A 22,676-nucleotide genomic window follows, 5' to 3' on the forward strand; every position below is an offset into this window, starting at 1 on the left:
GCACTGTGAGAGGTGGCTGCCTGTCTGCATGGAATTTACCTAGCTGGATCCACATATGTGCCTTGCTGAAGGGCCAGTGATATGGCTCTGAGAGGATTGTGCTGGGAATGTTGTTTGACTTTGAAGTTAGCGTCACCCACATGCCTAGCAGGCACATCAATATCATGTGCAAAATATTCCCACCCAAGGGGGAGCACAGATGACCAGGTTTTTTGAAGCTAGCAAGAACAAAAGGAGAATCAGCTACAACTGCTAGGCCAACACAGTCCTGCATACACAGTCTTGAAGGTAACCAGGACCTGGTGGAGATATGTCAGTGTCTCAACAGGATGAGCTAATTCTGCCTTGCACCTCAGCAGTGTCTATGTGCTCAACAGCCTCCAGTTTGCAGCTGGTGGTACCTGGCTGACCTGTGTGTGTCACCAAGGTCTGCAAAGCATCCTGCAGAGGGGCCTGGTTGAGTGCATTTTCCCCCAGGAATCCTTTCCTTTCATAATCAGAAATTGAGGATGTTCTTTTAAAACACTCATACCAGCAACTTAACAGTATTTTCGCCAAAGAACCACAGATAGAAAAAAACCCAAAAAAACCTCGAGGTGCTCCCGTTTCCATCCCTCCTTAATATGTGAAAACAACAATAGCCATCAGCCATCTCCTTGCTTCCCAACATTTTAGTTCCAGTTGCACCATAATTGCTGGCATCAGAACATTAGCTTCTGCTGTTGGAAACAGCCTGTGAACTGAGGAATGGGAAGCAGAAATACTGGAAACAGCTTACTGTGGGAAAGGACCTAAAATTGAAGGAATGACGGGGGGAGGGAAGAAAGAAAAGCATGGGGACAAATGTTGTTTGTAGACATTTAAGTATTACTTAAAAGCATATTCATTTTAGAAATATGGAATGTTCCTAAAAATACATTTTATCCCTTCTTCTGTTTGGATTTGTTAATGGTACCCAGTGACTTCTCTTTTGGCCAGAGGAACCTTGATCAACAGCATCAGATAGTTCTTTGTCCACTAGAGATCACTTCTGTGCAAAACCTGAATGTGCTCCATGCTGAGTAGAAATACCTGTTCTAGTTTTCGATTCAAGGACTCATTTCATGAACCATAAGCCTTGGCTTGGATACACTCTCCATAGGTGGGACACTAGTTTTTTTGTCCACTCCCATCTCTGCTCCATTGCAGAGATCTGCTTACATCTGAGTCTGGAATCAGCCAGGTTCAGAACAGATATGTTTATTTGGATGGGAAGCACCAAGTTTTAAAGTAGAGCTGACATTTTAAAGTGGAACAAGAGCAGGAAAACTTTCAAGACATCAGTACCCAGTGCTACTCAATTCCAGGACAGAATAAAATAGGTGAGGCCGGACCCTTTAAGTATGTGGCTCTCCCAAATTCAATGTTGCTCCCAGCACTGACAAATATACACTTAAAAGTCCTAACAAGGGAAAGCCAAGCTAAGCAGAGTGCACTTTCAGTATGCAATTAGCATAAATATACTTTGTGCTAAACTGCCCAGAATTAGAAACAAAGAGCTTGAGAAAGTTCTAATTGTTTTGAAGGGAATACATGTCATGGAGAGGAAGACAAAGGGGAGCTATGTCCAAGAAGACATGAGACAGAGGCCAAACCAGCAATTGCCTGAATCCAAAACAGTCCCAGAGGCTTTCTCTGAAGACTTGCCAGTGGACTCAGCACTGGAATTTGCCAGGGACTTAGCCTAAACCCAGCCATCAACCTTGCCACTCCTGGCAAATGATACATCTCTGATGGCAGTGAACCTGCCACGCTTACTGTGAGAATGGCCACAATTACCGAGTTTATTGAAGAAGTCCAGCAGATGAAAGAAGGAACATCAAGCACATCCTAGAGGCACCACATTTAAGATAAATCTTTTAATTGAAAGATTACTTAAGAACAAAAAATTATTTCTTGAAGATTTTTCTCCTAGCTCATGGTCAGCATGGAGATTGGCAGTATGTGGCAATATAGGAAGGCACAGGGAGACCTTCAAAGCAAATTGATGAAGCTAACTCTAGCTTTGATAATTTCTTAGCCTGCCCTCCCATGGGATCGACAGCATTTAACTCAGATCATCTCTCAGTGGCCAGCAGATGAGACTCAAAATACAAACTCCTCCATCTGCAAACCCCATCCCACGCGGTGCTGTCTGTGCTTCTGGCTGCTGTTAGGAGCTCCATGACTGTGACCAGAGACCCCATTGTGGCCAAAGCAAAGCCTGTGCAGGCAGTGATGTGCAGGCAGGACAGCAGGTGGGGAAAGCTCACACTGCCTTTGATCCCTTCTGCATGTGTCTGCTGGGATTTGGTGCTGCACATGCTGCAGCTTTGCCCTCTGGCTCCATGGTGCTGGGTCAGGTCTGTTGTCCTTAGGCTTTCAACATGCCCTGAGTATTCACAGCCAGGATCCTGACAGGTTTCTGTCCCAGGGCCTTTTATGTGTTGCTGCAGATGAGTCCTTTGTCCCAGCTCAGACTTTCAGACTCCTCTCAATCTAAAGTTTCAAAATTGTCTCTTGGACCAGCTCAACACTCTTCCCATCCCCCCTCCCCCTCCCCAGGTAAACAAGGTTTATTTGACTTGGAAAAGAAACAATAATTTTCTTCTTAATTATGAAAGATGTGCTGTACAGAATACCTCTCCTGAGACTGTGCAAAATTGCATTTAGCAACAATGAAGTTACAGTGCCATGACTAGGGCCTCGGAAGCCATTTGTCTAACCTTCAAATTGGTTGACAGTTTTCATCACTTCCCTTTGTCACTGAGACTTCCTTTATTTGTCTGTACCTCTTTCTTCTATATGAGATGCAATCTTTACTATGTAGACATGAATATGAATATTCAGACACAACCGGAGAACCTTTCAGATGTTTGCTAAGAAATAAATCTTTCTGTGAGTCCTTAGTTCAAGATGGAAGCAGGAAGTAATTGCCCATGAAATTCCCTTTGGGTTGGCAAGAGGAATAGTTACTTCATATCTGTTGAAGGATGGCTTTGGGTGAATGGGCTGCTGGAAGTAAAATTGATGCTGAAGAGAATCACTTTGGTGAAATGTTTTGTGAGATTTTGTTTTCTTTCCTAACAGATTGAGAAACTCTAAAAATGAAAAATATCAAAAAGGTTGTGTTCATGTGTTAAGGTTTTCTTCCAGTGACACACTAAATGCCAAGGGGAATGTATCTCTGTGTCAGAAGTACTGTGTAGATGCTACAGACCAGTAGCTGTAGAGGCTCTTGTTTGCCTTCTCTTTTGGTTTGGGCCAAAATCCCTAAAGTGAAAGGAGAGCTACTACAATCCCCTTGCAGGCTTTGGATGAGATGCATAAACAGCCACTGTGCCTCCAGCTCAGTCCTTACTACACCTGCTCCAGTGACATGTCAGCTGAGGCAGAGACTGTCCATGGGTATGTGCAGGTTTGGCTGGGGAATATGCAAAACAGTCAAACCTTCTTTCATGTGGGCTATATGCAGTGGCATTACTTGGCATCTTGAGAGTGCATACAGCCCAGCTGCTGGTCAGCAATTGAAGTGACAGGAATCTGACCTTGTCGCTGTGCTTTTAAACTTTCAGGCACATCTCATTCTCAAGAGGGACTGAGTCTCCGGTTTCAGTGGTGTTAACTTGCTTGCTCAGCTTTCCATTAGAGACATTTTTCCCTTTCCCTTTCAGTTTTCTGTCTAGTGAGGAATAAACAACTTGAGACGCTTGGAGAACATCTGCTTTGATGCTCATTGTCACTCTAATTTCCAGGCATCAGATGCTCATGCTTCCAGAACCACCTGGAAATCCTGAAAGTTTTCTCACTAAAATTGCACTAAAAACTGTTGAATTAAAAATTTTTACATAAAGGAAAAGTTGCACATACGTATCTTCCTGTTGACATTTCCCATCTTCAAACACTAACAGTTCTATTTAGGAAACAGAACAGCATTTCACAAAGTATTACAATTCCAATTTGACTTTGCAGTGGTATGTTTTTCTCCAACAAAATAGAAGGAATAGCTTCCACCCATGGCTGCAACTGAAATAGCAAGGCTTCACCCAAGTCTCTTTGTATTTTAGTTCTCTGGGAGGGTTCCTCCTGCCCCAGGACTGAGACCCATCTCTCTGCTTTGCAATAGCCAAGAGGCTCAGGAGCCTTCTTAGACCAGCAAGGTGACCTCTGAAGTGCCCCTGTCTGGAGATAAGAACAGCTCATGGCTCCAGCTTAGGAGAATGGGGAGAGGGGTGGGGTTTATTTGGATCTTTTAAACCTTTTTGCATTATTTGCTGTAGAGGCTCGATGAGGTCATCTCCTCCTGAATTCCTTGTCTAAATGCCAGCACCTGGTACTGAGGACACCAAAGGTATGGCAACTCAGCTTCAGGAAAAACAAAATTTGGAACAGGGGAAGCAGATGCCAAACAGCAGCTGCATCTGGATTTTGGGTGATCAACTCCATATGTATTTTCCCATTACTACATAATACCCTAAGAAAACATTTCATTCTTTCTTTGCATCCCAGGATCTCTTAATGTCTGAAATTTGTCTTGACCATGTTAAGTGAAAAATCTTCTAGATCAGAACTGGTAAGAAGATATTGGTAGTGCAGTGGTTACCTTGCTAATTGGAACCTCCTCCCATGGGATAGCTGTTTGAAGACATTCCACAAAATACATGCTCCACAAGCCAGGGAGTATAAGGCAAAATGTGCAACCTGAGGTACAGTGTGCCCAGATCCCAAGGATCTGGCTCTTGCTAGATTTAACTTATTGAAATTGGGAGGTCTTATTTATTCCTAGAATTGGTAGCTACCAGGCAACAAATTGGATGTGAGGCTGTTCTCAACTTTTCATTCCTTTCTTTTTTTAGTGCTATTTTTTCCTTTGAGCAGATGTTTTTAATACAGCATTCTGAAATGCTTACAGCTGTCAATGTCTAATGAGCCTCTAGCATGCCATTTCATACTATCAGTTTATGTCATTAAACCATACCACTTGCAGAAAAAAATGCTATATTTGTATGGTTTGCAGTATTTCTGGAATAATCTATTTCCTGTCTGTCAGCACTTATTGTCAATCATTTTTATATAAAGGTTTGCATCTTGGGGGAGAGACATACACAGACATATACATTTTTTTTTTTGTTACAGTTCAGTAGAAGATGAGCCAACCAGAAGCTCTTCTGGCAGTTACTGCAGCAAAAACATATCTATGACTTGATAAACTAATGATACATGTTCTTGCACAGGAGTTCTTGGTCCTTGCATCAAAAACGTGAGGAAAAGACATTTTGATTCCTCACAAGAAAAAATCTGCTCCTAAATATAAAGGGTAAATAAAGATGTGTTTCTGTGCATTTACCATGTTTTTTTTAATTACATGAAAGTGTTTTAGTAAACAAAATGTGCCTTTAATTTATTTTAATGGATCTGTAAATACAGACAGTTATAAAAAATAATAAAAAAATAAAAGAAAAGACATGTATTCCAAAGAGCACCATCTCTGATTTCAGTGCAGCGCCAAAGCAATTTTCTGCACAAAGCACTTGGCCCTCAGCAGAAGTCTCTGCTCTGTAGTTTCAAAGCACAGTCATCACAACGAGACTCCTCAATTGGGTGCATTAAAAGCCTGGGACCAGAGCAGGCTTTGAACAAGCTTGAGAAATATGTCCCTAAGTACTGAGTGGTCCCTTTTTGCTATTAAGTGATCATCTTTAAGTGGGACTCTTGGTTGAGGAAGAGTTGTCCATGTTCCATTATAATCCTGCTGCTGATCTGCCCTGCAGTCCACTGGGGATGTGATGTGGCACCCTGGGGCTTGACAGGCATGGCTACTTCAAGCCTTTGAAATGCCCTTCTGTTCTCTCCTCAGTGACAAGTTATCACTACATCCTACAGAGTACAGACAGTCTGTGAGTGTTCAGCCCTTTTTGGTTGAAAACTCATTGCTGACACCCCTCCCTCAACCTTTTATTTTTATCTTCTTGTGAACACTGCTATGGGCTCCTGTGTCTCCCCAAGGCCGTCCAATCCTTCCTCTTCTAAACCCCAGATGTCCCAAAGAGGCCAGTAGTCTAAGCATGCCATGTGGCAAGTGTAGGATAGCTTTCAGCCAGCCCAAATTATCTGGGCTCAGCATTACTATTGGTCTGGCCTGGTTTTGAAATATTGCCTAAGGAACTGAAAACTAGCAGTTTGTGAATCTGAGGAAATAGTAAGCAGCTTTCCGGCAGTGTGGGAGGATCTCTGACACTGCTGCCTGGGCAGAAGCAAACCTCCAAGAGCTGTGGGCAGTTACCCATGGCATTGCCTGGTTGGGAAATGGTGTCCATGTGCCTAGAGCAAAAGCACCCAGAGAAGCCTTTATCTCTGTGATGGTATTGCTCTAGAGGAGCAAGCCCGAGTCCTGCCCCTGATGGAGGGGACAGAACTGCTTGCTGCGTCCCTGCCCATCACAAGTGCTGTCCTACACCCAGGCAGCACCATTGGCCTCTTGACCACCAAAAACTTAGTTTGCTGTTAGTTCTTGCAATATCCCTGACATCACTGTGAGCTGTCTGGCACGAAGTGGGGCGATTTCTATGTTTCACAGTGTCTAGTAGAGTGCTGTGCTGATCTGTGATGAGAACTATAGGTGTCCCTGGCAGAGTACATTGCAAACAAGAGTAGACACAACAGCAGGGGAGAAAAGCCAGGCAGACCCTCAAGTCTCAGCTAAAATAATGTGTGATCCAGCAGTGTACCACATCCCCCATGGGAATTCCATGGTGATCTCTTTTCTGGAGTAACAGTAAGTTCAGTTTGAGCAGGGATGATAGAGGCTTTGTGGAAAGGTGCTTCCGCTGAGATGACAGCAGAAAAACATAGAATGATGGAGGATACCAGGAACATAATGCCTAAGGCTCATGTCAAAAAGACCAGCTCACTGGATTCAAATATATTGGTAGAAGAGGGCGCAGAGCACCACAGAAGTACAGGCACACAGCCACATGTGCACACCCTCACACCCTCACAGAAGCCTTATTATAATGGAAAAACAGGGTAAACCCCAGACACATCTCCCTGGGATGTACACAACAGCTCAAGCAGATTGCTCCCCTATTCTCCTGGGCAAGACAGGGAAAGATGTGGGGCACTTTGGGTTCCCTGAGTTTTCCAGTGACATTGCAGTGACTCTGTTCAAGGCCATTTCAGGGAACTGTGTCTACATACAGAAGGAATAATTTATTTCATGAGACTGACAGACCATGCTGAGCAATGTATTTGATCACACAACCTCTCCTTTGATGGTGAGGACTTGCTCTCAGCCTGTACTGAGCAAAAAGTTTCAGTTTCTGCATCAGGTTTGGAAAAGGGAATGTGTGCCCCAAGGGTTTGTCCATTTTTTACAGCTCTCTTCCCTCTCTCCATAAACCTTGTCTTGCTACCACAGCTCCCACAGTACTCATGCCATACATGGGTGGTCACTAGGGATTTGCAAGTGACAAGAAGTTCTCCAATGGCCCTTGGAGTGGGTCAGAGCTGGGATTTGTTCTGTCAAAGAAGAGCCCCTATTTGAAAGTCTGGATTCCTATGGCTGAGAGAGTACTGGTAGTTCATGGATGCAGCTAAATGTGGGCGTGTTTATTGGAATTACAAATAGTTTTATACAGATGGGTTAGCCTGGTCACTTGGAATTTGTATGGGTAATTATGGGCTCATTATTATCTTCCCTGCAGGGAAGACACATGACCTAGTAGTCTGAGGAAAAAGTTGGGCGCCAGGAACTCCTGGACTCTAATCCCAGCTTCGACACTCCCTTCTCTGGCCCCAGGCAAGTGACTTAACTTTGTGCCTTGGTTTCTCTGTCTGTGAAATAGGGATAATATCTCTGAGGAGTGTTGTGAGGATTAATTAGATAATGTTCACTTAATGCTTTGAAGATATGAAATGTGAAATCTTATTATGCAGCTTGGAATGCTTTCCAGGCTCTTTTGATTTCTGACCGCACGCTTTCATTAGATCACCTCCTTCCCCGCGGAGGTGGATTCGCTTGGGAGCCACCCCAGCTAATTTGGGAGTTGTTTTTTTCCAATAGCTTGGAGCAGTTCCCAAACACTCTGACTCACATCGGCTTGCTGGAGAAGCTGTCTCTGACACCTGACCCTGGCTGGGGAACGCCTCGCCTCGGTGTGTGCTGGCTTTCCAAAGAGAAGCCAGGGAGTGGCTGGAGACAGGATGAATCGGGTTTAACGGTCTCTAATGAAGCCAGGCATGGATTTTACCCTCTGGCCTTCTCCAAAAGCATCTGCACTGCTGGGATTCCTGGTTGACCAGGGATGTGAGGAGCAGCTCCCCCAACGCTGTCCTGCCAAAGGTGCAGGTGCTTTCTAAGCATTTGATTAGACTCTATTTTTGTCCTGATGCTTTGAGGCGTGGATCTGTGACATATTTTTTTTTTTTAAGGAGTGAAGTTATCTCAGTCATTCTCCTTATATACAGTTAGCTTCCTGAGAGAGTTATTCCTCATAAAAAATGAGGTTTTCTGCAGTGGTAAGTCACTGTGCAGGACACAAAAAGGTCAATTTTAAAGAAATAAGAAATATTAAGAAATAACCAAAGTAGGCCTTGTTCCTCAAATCTGCTTTTTTGAATAGTTCAGTGATCCTAGGAGCCATGTCAATCAGCTCCTCCCGGCGCTCTGCCCCTTCCCGCACGCTGCACACCCTCGTTCAGCAGCGCTCCAGCTGGAGCAGCTGTGGTGACAAGGACAGGTGGGAGCGCCATGGGTGGCGTGGGCGCAGCCTGGGTGCCAGCCCAGCTGCTGGCACGGATGGGCAGAGCCCTGGGCACCTCGGGCTGGAACTCCACAGCCTTGGAACCGCCTTACCTCAGCCAGGAGCATCTCGGGCTCCGGCACCAGCATCTCCTTACCTTCTCGAGGAGAGGAGCCCCTGCGCAGCCTCCCCCGGCACAGGGGGTCTGCCACCCGCGGGATGCGCCCGGCGGTGCCGCGGCTCGGTTCGGGCTGCGCGGGGCCAGCAGCTCCCGGAGCGGAGCCGAGCCCCGCAGCAGCGGGACCCGCCAGGAGCTCCCGGAGCGGAGCCGAGCCCCGCTGCAGCGGGACCCGCCAGCAGCTCCCGGAGCGGAGCCGAGCCCCGCTGCAGCGGGACCCGCCAGGAGCTCCCGGAGCCGAGCCCCGCTGCAGCGGGACCCGCCAGGAGCTCCCGGAGCGGAGCCGAGCCCCGCAGCAGCGGGACCCGCCAGGAGCTCCCGGAGCGGAGCCGAGCCCCGCAGCAGCGGGACCCGCCAGCAGCTCCCGGAGCCGAGCCCCGCTGCAGCGGGACCCGCCAGCAGCTCCCGGAGCGGAGCCCCGCTGCAGCGGGACCCGCCAGCAGCTCCCGGAGCGGAGCCCCGCAGCAGCGGGACCCGCCAGCAGCTCCCGGAGCGGAGCCGAGCCCCGCAGCAGCGGGACCCGCCAGCAGCTCCCGGAGCCGAGCCCCGCTGCAGCGGGACCCGCCAGCAGCTCCCGGAGCGGAGCCGAGCCCCGCAGCAGCGGGACCCGCCAGCAGCTCCCGGAGCCGAGCCCCGCTGCAGCGGGACCCGCCACGAGCTCCCGGAGCCGAGCCCCGCTGCAGCGGGACCCGCCAGCAGCTCCCGGAGCGGAGCCCCGCTGCAGCGGGACCCGCCCGGCGCCGCGGCCCCGCCGCGCTCGGGCGGACGGAGGAGCCAGCGGCACGGAAATATCTGATGGGAAACTGCCGCTTCCAGAGCCCGCTCTCGCTCCCCATGAACGCGGGACCTTCCTCAGGGCAGACAAACTGCTCAGGAAACTATCCCCCATCGCTGAAAAGTAGAACGGTCAGAGAAACACAGGGAGAGGGTGAAATTTATGTCCAGATGGAGGGCTTTTTGTTCGCTGTTGTCCCCCCTCCCCCAGCATACTGAAATGTTTTGTGGGGACGTAGGGCTCCAAACAGTACTTGGACTATAAAATTTGTTTGCGTATGCCCTCATCTGTAGTGCCTGGGGAAAGATCAGTTCTTAGCCATACATCTCATCTCTTTATATTATACTGAGTGAAAGAAACCCAAATACAAGAGTGGAAAACACCTGGGCAGCAGCTTTCACTCATCACTCTGTAGCTCATGAGGATGACAGTATGATCCTGAGGTGTTGGTAGTAGGAAGAGGGAAAGAGTTTCTTTGCTTTGGGGATGCAGATCATTTAACACCTTATCAGTCACAAGCTATACCTAGGAGTTAGAACAGATTGTGACATGGTGTCATGCTGTGGCACTCTGGCTTGAGTGCCTTGTCATGCTCTGCATCAAACTGATATAAGTTGTGTTTCTGAAAAACATGCAGGGAAAGGGGAGGGAGAATGAATCAAATATCATCTGGAATCACAGAATCATAGAGTACCAGGTTGCAAGGGACCTCAAGATCATCTGGAATAAACTTTCTGGCAGGCTGGCTGATTAAAAAAAATATTGTGCTGGGCAGTGCTGTGGGGTGATCAATGAACAGCAAGGGAGGAATCCAGGAGTATTTCCAGTCTGCAAAAGCACATGTTAAGGTGAACATGGACCCCCACCACAGGGGCTGTAATTTGGTCCTGGGACTGTGGCCAAGGCTCATGGGCTTTCCACCACCTGTCCTTTGACACTGTTCCAGATGCTGGTACCCTATTAGGCACATCCAGGCAGACCCATGCACAGGGTGCTGTAGTCAGCACCCAGGTAGAGGAACAATATGTCTGTAGAGAGCAAACCTGTTTCTTCAGCTAATCTTTGATTATATATGCCATCTGCTAAGTTATTGAAATGTCTTGGAATGAATATATGGAAGAATTATTGTAATTGAATCTAAGTAGTGCTCAAATTAATGTAAATATGACGCATCAGCCTAATAATTAAGGTTGTCAGGTATGGGTTTTATTCAGAGCTTGAATTAGGTTCCTGCTTCAACTTGTTGACTTGCCTTGGAGCTTGCAAGGCTGAGCTCAAAAGGTAAAGTGTTGTGGGAAAGCAGAAAACAGCACAGTGAGGCAAAGGGCTCTTCTGCTCTGCTCTGGGGACCTTTCCTCATGCCATCTGCTGCACTCCTCACTTGGCACTTTGCTTTATATGCAGCAGCCCCTTTGTTTCTTTTAGAGAGGCATTTCACAATGTTCATGTGGCAGCTACAGCCCCCAAAGGTCATCTTTCTCCCAGCCCTCTTCACCATTGGACCCTGGCAGGACTCCACGTTTCAGCCCACCCAACTTTGGGGCCAGGACCATGGCTGGAGCAGGCTGGCTCTGCCCAGGGCCATTTGGGCACCTCCCCAGTGTTCCCAGCTCCAGCAAACAGTGTTGGGAGAGTCAGTTCCCTTGGGAACCACTGTCTCACCAGTTAGGAGCCACTAGGCTGGGCTCATGTAACCACAAATTTCAGCTGGAATGACCCCTGGAAGCAGCCTGGTCAAACTTGGTCTGGTCTGCCTGGCCTCAGAACAGGGTTCCTGAAAAAGCACCCTTTAGAACAAAATGATGCATTCCTATGGATATACCAGTTCAGCATCTGGCTCCAAGTGCTTTAATTTTCAAGGCATGGTTAGGATAAAGAGGATTAGGTTCAGGTTCCAAAGTTGAGAAAACACACTAAGAATAGTAAAATGGTTCCTTTGGGAAAAAAAAAAAAAAAAAGCTAAATCAACTGGACTGCACCTTCAACACATAAAAGCTCAATTAAAAAAAGAAAAGCCCTCCACACCTCTTCCCCAGCAAAATTATTCTCATTTTTTTCTGGGACATTTGTACCTGTTTTGTGCATTTAAGTCAGGCATTTGGCTATGCACATAGATGGAGCATATATCTGTGCACAGACACACCTCAAACATACAAAAATGCACACATGAATGAGATCCAGCCAAACCCCTGCTCCTAATACCCCATGCAAAAGTTAATCAGGGAAGTGAAAAATTGAGAGAGAAGTTATAGCCCCTTCTATGTGACATGAAGCCCTAAGTGAGTTCATGACTCGCCCATGCCTAGATCACACATGATTCCGGTGGTTCACAGTGGAATTCATCAAGAGGTGGAAACTACCAAGAACAAAGTTGCCAAAAATATCATTTTTCTGTGGGAAATTTCCCATTAGCAGCAGAGAAATCACAGGGAAACAGATGTGTTACCTAATTCCCTGGCATTCATGTGGGTCAGTCTCTCTACCAGTGTCTCACCAGCATGTATCAGGAATCCCATTTTAAATATAACTTCTAGCTAGATGAGCTCCAAGCAGATTGAGCACTGCTAGGGAGGCAGTGGCATATTTAGTGCAAAATCGTGCTGTCAGACCAGCCTGGTATAGACAGATAGAGACACAGACAAAATGGAAAATTTGGCCTGTTGGTGTGATGAAGAGTTGTGTGTGTGTGTTGTCACTGCAAGGCAAGCCAGCTTGGACAAAGTATTTGCACTGTCTTGCTCTTTGGGGGGTTGTGTGACTGTAAACCAGCTTCCTCGAGCTGCAGATGAATCCTGAACAGATGATTAAACAAGACCTGGTGATATGGGTCCTTCCCTACATGAAAGCATTGCCCATGCTGCCCCTCACACGGCTACAGGAGGTGGGATGAAGCTGCCCCCCAGCCTAGGAGGGCTGGGGCATGGACAAGAGGGGCAAAAAGAGCAGGATGGCAGGGACAGACCATGAGGGCAGTGAGACTGCCCCGGTGGCTCCTCTGTTTCCTGAGATGACATTATAAGGCTGGTATTTGGCAAGATGTTTGGCAGTATGTCCCCTGTAGCTCATGAAAAGGCTTTGTCCGAGGGGACAGCGTAGGCTGCCTTGCAGAGAGGCTGTCTTCCCACAACACCAATTAAGTATAATCTCAGCGACTCAACTGTCTTTTTCTGGGTCTGGAGCTGTTTAGCCCTCTCAGAAGCATTTTATACCCTTGCTGTTGAGCCTGGTGGAGCTGAACATTATCCTTGTTTTTTCTATCTCACACAGAGCTGACATCACGGAACTTACATTTAGCCACTCTTATATTTAGCATTTCCTCCTGCAGCATCACCAACCCCTGCTCCTCCAGGATAGTGGCTCCCACCATGTGGCTCCCACCACATGTTTACAAATGGAAGGGGGAGTACATCTGAGCAAAAAAATAGACTAAGCAACATCCCCTTTGTCTTGATGCAGCTAAACAGGGTCAGCATTACTGTGCACTTCTTTCCTCTGAGCAATATGCAATAAAATAGAAAAGCCCATCTCTACAAAAGTCAGCACTAGCTTTGCTTGGCAGAGTGTCCCTGGAGGCGTGTGAGTTCAAGCTGAGCACTATGGAGGCTGGAAGTAGAGATGTGTTCAGGCTCCCTCCCTTATGTTCTTTTCTTGTTTATTTGCATGGTTTTGTTCTTGTTTGTTTGTTTTGTTGTTTGGTTGGTTTTAGGATTTTTTTCATGGTAAACCTTTCTTTATAGTGCTAGCTGTGTGGAGGTGGAGTTGGAAATTGGCCCAGAAGATTTTGTTATGATGACTTGATATATATTTGCTGCTAACAGCACCCATGGTACACTAAGGGTTTTCTAGTCTTCAAGAAGGGGCAGACCCAGCCCAGAGGAAAACCTCCAAACTCAACGAGAAGTGGACCAAAAAGAGAAATAAATGAAGAGTAGCAATTAAAAAACCAGGCCAACTCTGTGTGCTATTCTCAGCAGGTGACACATTGATGCACGAGTGACCTGACCTGTAGGCTGTCCCCCCCAACACCGGCTGTCAGCTCTGGGTTGTGTGCATCCCTGGTGAAACAGGAGCTACCCATCCTCTGACCTCAAAGTCTGCATCCTCCCTGGCTGTGGCCCTTTGCCTGTCCAAGAGGGACACACAGCATGGCTGCAGAGCAGCTGGCACAGCCCTGGCTCATCTAACTGGAGTGGCAAGAGGCAGCATTAGCTAGAGGTAAGTTTTAATGGAGGGCTGGGCACAACAATACAGCCTGACATGTCAGAGAATAAAATAACATCACTGGTGAGGAGCAGGGTGATAAATTCATGCACTGGGTATTGTAAAAACATTCTAGGTTGGAGCCAGCCCCTCCTGGTTAGGGCTTGGGTTTGCTTTTGAGCTGGTGGTCTTTTCTTGTGGAGACACCTGTATGTCCTGAAGACAAAGTGCAAAAATACAATCACACTTCTATTATGCCCATAACTCACCTCTGTGATTTTATGCTTTCTTTATGCTGGTTGATAGATTGCTCTAATGGTTGTGTTGACGTGCATTTAATGGTATTCACTTACAATTTCATTTAATAAAAGTCTTTTCTCACTTTGAACTGCGGCATTTTCTCAAATGTGGCCTATGGTAGTTTGCATTTGCTTTATTACTAATTAAAAGTAAACACCTTTCTTGAGAACATTTCATTGCCATGTGGATGAAGCCAGCACCTTCAAATGGATTTTTTTCCACATTTTATTTCTTTAAATGCATTGCCTCCTAAAGCCTGATGAAGTAAGAATTTGAATAACTATTTTTGAAAGGTAGAATTCACTGATAAAGTTCAGATTCTTATCATCTCAATTTAACTACTTTGGATTATTTAAATAGGGGGAAAAAAAAGCAACTTGCAGTTCAACAAGAACAGCTTCTCCAGAGGTTTTCACTTATGTTAGCTTTGGACTGGGTTCAAACACTGCGAGGATGCCTTTATCCTGTCAGCACTTCCACACTCTGAGTTCTCATTGACTTTTCAGCCCATATGAGCCTGCTGAAGCAGTCCTTACTGCTGAAGTTGTGTCCAAATACACAGAACCAGTACTACAGACTAAATTCACCTGGGGATGCTCGGGATTACCTGCAAGCCTCAGCTGTCTACCCTGTGCTTGAGTTTTGATGCCAGGTACTTAAGGAAAAATTCTAATGCCATGCTGCTTCAGGAAAAATAAAATCACCTCATTTGAATGCTTAGTCTTTGACGGTCTCTGAAATTCTCTTCCAGATGAAAACTCCAAGCCTTTATGTCTGCATGTGGGATTCAACTACTTCTTTTTTCTTGCTCTTAACCTATAGATGGAGGCTGCTGTTTTTCCCTTCCCTTCCCTTCCCTTCCCTTCCCTTCCCTTCCCTTCCCTTCCCTTCCCCTTCCCCTTCCCCTTCCCCTTCCCCTTCCCCTTCCCCTTCCCCTTCCCCTTCCCCTTCCCCTTCCCCTTCCCCTTCCCCTTCCCCTTCCCCTTTCTCTATATTGCCAGTTTTAATGGACTGGTACTCCCATCCTGATCTACCAAACTAAAACCTGTTCACATTTGTGGGTCCCTGTAAAACCTAATTTCCCTACAACATCCACAAAAATAAATGCTGAAAATTCATGCATCTAAATTAAAGTTTTTAGGTGCTTCCTTCATTTGGATTTTCCATATGCCTGTGTGCTCCAGTTTCATCTTTGAATATCTATGTCCTACTTTTTATGCTTTGGGAAAAGTTGAACTGAATAACTTTTTATGCCTTGGGAAAAGTGGAAAGGAATAAGTGACTAATAATAAACTTTTTAAAGTCATAACTGGACATTACAGGTCCAATGACAAAAAATCTCTCTCATTTAACTCAGAAGTTTCTGACCAGGAAAGGAGAAGGATACAAAAGAAAGGATGTCTGGAGCTGAGCTGTAGCAGTGACTCACCAGAACAGCCACCTCAGGGAAAGGGGAATGTTCTGAGACAGGACCTTGCTGCTGGTGATGTCCACTGGTTCTGTGTCTGAGGAGGCACTCACAACCCCCAGCATCCCTCTGTCCTTTCTGTGCAGTTTCCTCTAATGAGCAACTGAGCCTGAAGGCTGGTGGAGCTCCCCAGTTTGACACCAGTTTGGTCCAGGGTAAATGGGAGCAAGGAGCAGAACTAGATTCCCCTCAGCTTCTGTACTCACCACTGTGTCATCAACGACAAGGTCTTCTCATTTTGTGTGCAAGCCACAGGAGCAAAATGCAGGGGTAAAAAAGGAAAGAAAATTTAAAAAGGAAAAGAGAGGACTTCCAGCTTGTGTTTAAGGAGGTGCCTTATCCTGACAAAAGCAGGTAGAGCCACGCTGCTCTCCCAGGCTGGCATGAAGCACCTGTGCACAGCACAGCCCAGCTGCAAAGACAGGGCTTGAGTGAAGTCATGGAGACAGCACTGCCCAGCCTGTTGTGTGAAACTACACTCACTGTGCCCAAAGCCAGCACCAGCAGTGTTCCTGTCTGGCCCAGTTATCATAACTTTAGTAAAGGAAAGGTCAAAGGTGAAATCTCAACACCTAAAATTCATCTATCTGTAGCCATGTTTAAAGATGTCGTGTTTGACTGTTTAGCTGATACGTGACTCTCTCAACCACAAACCCCAAAGATTTAGCACTCAGTTACATGGAAAATCCATGGTCTTAATTGAAAAATGGGACTGAAACCCTGGGAACAGTTAGCATGGTGTCTTGTAGCTTGTCTTTCTTTTCTGAACACAAGGGCTCCCTCTGTGCAGGCATGCAGTGGTCACAGTGGAAACAGACAGTGTCTCCTCATCTGCCCACCAAGGACTGCTTTTCCAGGCATTTTTAGCTTCTGTCCACACAGCCTTTGTTGTCTCATCCCCAGGCAGCTTCCCGAGCCAGCAGGCAGCTTGGAGAGGGTGAGGTAAAGCAGCAAGACGGTTCTGCGTGGGAGAGGGGAGGGAGAGCAACCTCTCTGCTGCCTGGGTGTTTACAAACAAAAAGTCTGGTTTAGAAATCAAAAATAGCTATGGAAACTTTTATTTCAGCTTACACTTAAAAAATCCCCAGCCTTCTGAAGCTCAGGCTTTATTCTGAGTGAAGTTTCTTGCACAATCATTAAAGATGTGGGCTGTTTGTACTCTTGAGCAACAAACCTGCTGTAATTACTTGTGCAAACTGAGTATATGTGAAGCTTGCTTCACTTGAGGGGGTTCTGTGGCTCCCCTCCAGGAGGGAGGAAATGAACTGCCAGCCCAGGAAATGAACTTCCATACCCAGCAAGGGTATGGAATGCTGGAGAAGAGTCAGCAATATTCAATATTTTTCTATTGGTGAGCTCAACATATTTCAATCAGCTTCAAGGGCACTGCAGAAACCCCTTCTGTAACAGATGCCACCCTTCTGTTGTGTTTCTGCAGCCTCCATCATCATCTGATCCATCATTCATGTTTTATGCTCAGAAAAATCAGGAACCCGCTGCATAGCACCAATCACTAATTTGAATGACAGCTAACTTAGTAAGGCATGAAAAATATTAATTACTTCATTTTCCAAAACCTACTGAGTAGGAAAAGGTTTTGAGTGAAATCTTACATGGATATCTTTTAAGACATTAATGCTCCCAGCATTCTGGGAAACTTCTGCCCAGTTTCTAAGGACAATGCCACGGGTACTGTTTCTCCCATTTCTCCCTGGATCCACAACAAAAGTGAATAAGATGCTTATTATCTTTGGACAATATATGTAAAACATCATCCTACAAGTCTGACCTGTGATCTCTTTCTCTGGCCACAACCCACTAACTCACCTCCATTGCCCTCTCCTGAGTAAAACATAAACTCTGTTTTTTGTCTTTCTTTTTGGGAGTGAGGTCTGTGCTCCTTTCCTTAGGCTTTTTTAGTTTTCACTTCTTGCACAGGTCTCCATCCCTTCAGAGTTCTTTCTTTCGTGTTCCCAGAGCACAGGCTGGAAACAGACATGGCTATCTGATGCTTACCTTGAGGGTGGTTTCCCCTGGGTATCCAGGGCATCAGGGTTTTTTAACAAGATTTTCCAGAAGTAGACCTAGGACTTGAAGTTTCAGGATTACATCCCCTTCTGTATTTTTCCATTATCACAATTTTTTCCTTGTCTATTATTCTGCAGTTAACCCTAAGCTATTGGATTCCAAACATTCACTCTTGAGGAAATACCTGTTAGGATTCATCATGAAAGGATCATGGTAGTTTTATAACACTCTGGATATTTAAAGCATCTGGAATCTCGAGTACCTCAATGCTCAGGGCTTTGGCTTTTATTTTCTCAATTAGTGAAGATCAGCTGAGCTGAGTGAGGTGATTTGGATTTCTTCCTTCTTGTGTAACAAGGGCTTTCAGGTCCTGTCAGGTCTTCTTTCCATGAGAAGACATGACTGGGCATCACACACTGAGGCCATTCCTTTATAGATCTAGGTTGATTATATTTATTTTTTTTTTAACTTCACCTTGGAAGAAGTCTGGGAGATGATACTCTCTTTGCTGCAGCCAGCCATGACTTCTAGAGGTATATCTGCATTTCCACAAAGGTGCTAAATCATTTTTCTGTGGAGATGACTGTCTTATTTTCCACACTGGCTTATTTTAAATATATTCCTTAGCACCTGTGTAGCTAGTTTACCTTGTCAGGGCTCAGACTAAGATCCTAAAACTAAGATTTTCTTATGCTGTCAAATCTGCCACCTGCTCCTTGGGTACGGGGACACATCCACTGAGCTGTGGTTGCTGTAGAGGGTTACATTGTCCCCCTGTTCTCTTCCCACTAGGACTCAAAATGGGTAAAACCAAAACCAAGCCTTTTTAGCTGTCTTTCCAAACCTTGAAAAACCTGGAGTTACACAGCATTTTTTTTTTTGTTTGTCTGTTGTGGCATCACTGTAATGGGGCACCTATAAGATCATGTTTCTTAGCAAGAATTGTTTTCATTTCCTTTCAGACCCTGGCACCTGAGCTAGTTGATGCATTTTAAGATGCATCGAGTGGACAGACATTCCCATCTCAATTCCCACCAAGATTCCTGGGACTGGACATGGGTTTGCTGTCTAGTGACAGACATCTGGACACCTAGAGAGTGTTTCTGTGCCTTACCATTGCTACTGCCAGGCATATCCTCTAATTTTGAGAGAAAAATTCACCTCCTTTCTGATTTCTGCTCCCTGGGTTACTTTGTAAGAGGTCTGGAGGTGTCACAGCTCCAGATGTGGCTGCACAGCATTGGAAAAACATTGCAAAGACCAAGAATCATCCAGGTGTGCATCCATGTTTAGCAAGGCATCCTAAAATCAATTTCAGAAAACAACTGCAGACTGTAGAGTGCCATGAACTCTATTTTCTTTTAGAGTAGTAGAGTGAGAAAAGAAAAACAAAAACCAACCAAACAAACAAACAAAAAGCCAGGCTACACAACAGCTTTTATTAACAGGATTAACTCAGTCCGGCCCTAATTCATTGCTATTTCTTTTCTGTAGAAACTTAGAACTGGAATTCTTCACAAGCCCTCCATAATATGCTGTTTATGACTCCTGTAAAGTTCTTTGTATAATGAGTTAAAAAATGATGCTGGTGCCTCATTGTTGCCATTTTCATGATTTTACAGGCACAGCCTCCCTCAGCAGTGAGATCTTCTCTGGCTTTTATCATCCAGATTACCCTGGTGCTGATGACTTAACAAGATCTGACAAGATCACAGCACAGGGCAGTATACCTGCAGGTAAAACAAAGGTCACTTTGGAGTAGTTTTCTCACAGTCTGGGGCACATAAATGTTCAAGTCTTAGATGTCTTTCAGTGGCAAGGGGAGGCTGGTTGCCCAATAAAAAGAGTTGTGCCTGTTGGAGGTACACTGGATCTCCTCCATGGGCTGCTGGTGGTCTGTCAGCACAAGCCCTGAGTGCAAATGAGTTAGTGGCTGAGATAATTTAGCAACCAGCTCTCAGATGCAGGAGAAATAAGCACAAAACTAAATCCTTCTTGTAACCCAAAAGGCAGTGAGAAGTTATCTCAGCCTGTTTTAAACTGCAGGGTCCACTGTGAGCCACTGTGAGGAGGAAGTTCCTGTACTGCTGGGAAGATTGTTGCCCTTCCTGCCTGACTTGTCCCCCCCCAGAGCTACTCAGGGGTAATGCACTGTGATTGGATCTGTACATTCAGAGGAGGACTTGGTCTCCATTGTGGACTTCTGTGTATGTACAGTCTGATTTTACGCTGCTTGTTCCCATTTACATTCCCTCAAAGAATCCACAGCTTCATGTGTTCATTCTTGTGAATGTCCTCTGTTGCTGATGCCCAGTTTATTTCACTCCCTTGGTAAGGCTCTGACATAGGTCAGATCTTCTTATGGTCATCTTTAGGTCCGATGTCTCTGCTAATGTTGCCATGTGATTATAGCAGATGACCTTTAAAGGTCCCTTCCAACCCAAACCATCCTATAATTCTATGATATGACACAGTCTCATATAATTTTCTCTCCCAGATACCATTCTGTGTTTTCACAATGAGAAATGCATTTAGATAACCATGAAAAAAGACACAAGTTACACTTGGCCTAGGTAATGTAAACTCTTTTTCCTTCCCTTTCTGGGAGCACTAGAAAGGCAGATGTCTAGCACTCATGTTACCAAGTTCTTTACAGAGCACTCAATCACCACCCTTTCTACCCCCAGCATGCTTTCCCTCTCTTTTAGAGAAGAAACTCTTTTGGGTCTGTTTTGAGCAGGTTTGGACCAGTGTGACATGGCCAAGCAAACAGCACAAATGCTAGCAAGCATAACATTTTCCTCTCAGGAGTTTTTCTATGACATCCCATAAATCTTGGCTATGATTTTCTGAGCTCTTCCTTTCCACTGGAGACTTTGTTTGTCATGCACAGAGGCAGACTGTGATTTTGAAAGACTTATTTTCTTGAGACGAAATCTGAATGCTGATCAGCCATGTTCCCTAGTGCCCAGTCACAGCATGAACAACAGCACCATAAAGACTGGGACCCATCTGAGCCCCTGGGTGCATGTTTGGGCAGGGCTTCAGAGAGGAATGTTTGCATCATAGGCAGGGGACAGCTCTCAGCAGAAACTCTGGATCCAGTGGTGCTGGAGGGGGAAACACAACCTTCTGAAATGGGAGTCAGCCCCCAGGAGCATGGCAACCAATCTGAGAGTGACCGTAAGTGTAGCAATGATTATTTTACCCCTTTACTGGGCTCTGCAGAGCCATCAAGCCTACTGGAGTGGGGCTGTGGGTGTGCTTTTGTGCAGCAGAGCTGCCTGCAGTCTGGCAAAAATTCTGTGGTGGTGTTGGAAGAGAGACAAAATAAAGTCAAACTGCTTGTTAAGATGGTTGCTGCAGAATGCTTTATTAAAAATGCGTCATTTTTCCTACAACTTTCTGTGATGTAGAGAAGTGAGACTTCATCGTGTGACTCATTGTATTATTATTTATTAGAACATCTTGGGCACTGGAAGTTTGGAGCCCCCCATGCCAGGGCTTTAGGAGGTGTGCAAGCACTGTGAAGGCAGTCCCTGCCCCAAGCAGCCCATGCTATAAAACTGAATAATGGGTAGATAAAACAAGGAGATTGGGAGGCAGTAAGAGAAACCAGTGGGACAGGTTTGGGAGGCACGTCAGCCAGTAATGGCAGCTCACCAGTGTAATTTTAGGGGAGTTGTGCTGGTAGAGGCGTGATTTGAGGGAAGTTAGCTTTGGGCTGTTTCTAATGGGGGTTCCTCACTACCCAGGAGACAACAAGAACTTGCCAGGAGAAAATGTGCCTGGGCTTTGCTGTGTGTTGGGGGAGTTGGCAGCAGTGGCATCTGAGGGATGAGGTGTTCTGAAGGGCTTGGAAGCCAAGGCAAGTAGATGCAAGCAAATTCCCATGCAGTGCCCTGACTGATAGATCTTTTTCACTCTGAGCATCCAGGGTGTCTGACTCTGGCAATCTGCAGGACCATAATACTGACCACAGTTCCCCCTCCCCCTCTCCTTTAATTTTCCTTCCTTCCTTTGTGCAAACAAAGAAAATGCACTGGGAATTCTTTTGAAGACAGCATGGTTGGGGTTTGCACTGGAATTTCATAAGGAAGCTTACGAGACATTATAAGATGTCTTTAGAAAAAGACTCTTTGAACCTTTTATCTTAATGTATTTACCTCTAGAATAGACAGACTTTGCATTCAAGAAAAGCACTTTACAGGGAGAAAATTAAATACATAATGACTTGCAGGAGACCAGCAGACTATATCCTGAGAAATTTTACTGTGGGTTAGCACTAGGGAAATTAAACCACTGACATACTCTTGACCTTGATTCTGGCATTTCTGTTACATGATATAAAGCAATTGAGTTTGTAGGAATAGTTTATTATTGTCCCCTATAAGTAAAGTAGGAGCAGGATGCTGTAGATCAGTATCACTCATAATGGTGTAGTTGGTAGAAAATTTTGTTTCAATATTTCACTTCAATTATAAGAGCTCATATTGCCTTAGGTGAGTGTGATAAAAAAAATCGCATAATAAGAGGTTATTGTGCAATTGTGTAAAACCATCAGAATAGGGTGTAAGCTTTCTTTTTTAAGTGCAAACTAACTGAATAAAGTGCCTGAAGTAATTCCTGTTATTTTTCTGGCGTTCCTCTGGTAACTTTCTAGTACATGCTGAAGACATGCTGTAACTTCTGTTAGCAAAGTGCTGTTGACTTACATGAAATAAAGAAAACTATTATGTAAAATTGGATGAATCACTTTCATTAGGAAGGCAGGAAACTTTAAATGCAATTCTTGTTTTCTTCTAACAACCTACATTGAGGGGAAACAGTGAGCACCAAGCTGTGTGTTTCATGGGGAAGTTTACTAAGAGGGCTGGTGGTGTTTTCCTTAGACAATGTGACAGCACTAGCGTGGTCTTGGTTAAACATTCACTGAACTAATGAAGCTGTGTCTAGAGAAGAGGAGAT

This window comes from Lonchura striata, chromosome 1, assembly GCF_046129695.1.
Source record: "Lonchura striata isolate bLonStr1 chromosome 1, bLonStr1.mat, whole genome shotgun sequence".
Lineage (NCBI taxonomy): Eukaryota > Metazoa > Chordata > Aves > Passeriformes > Estrildidae > Lonchura > Lonchura striata.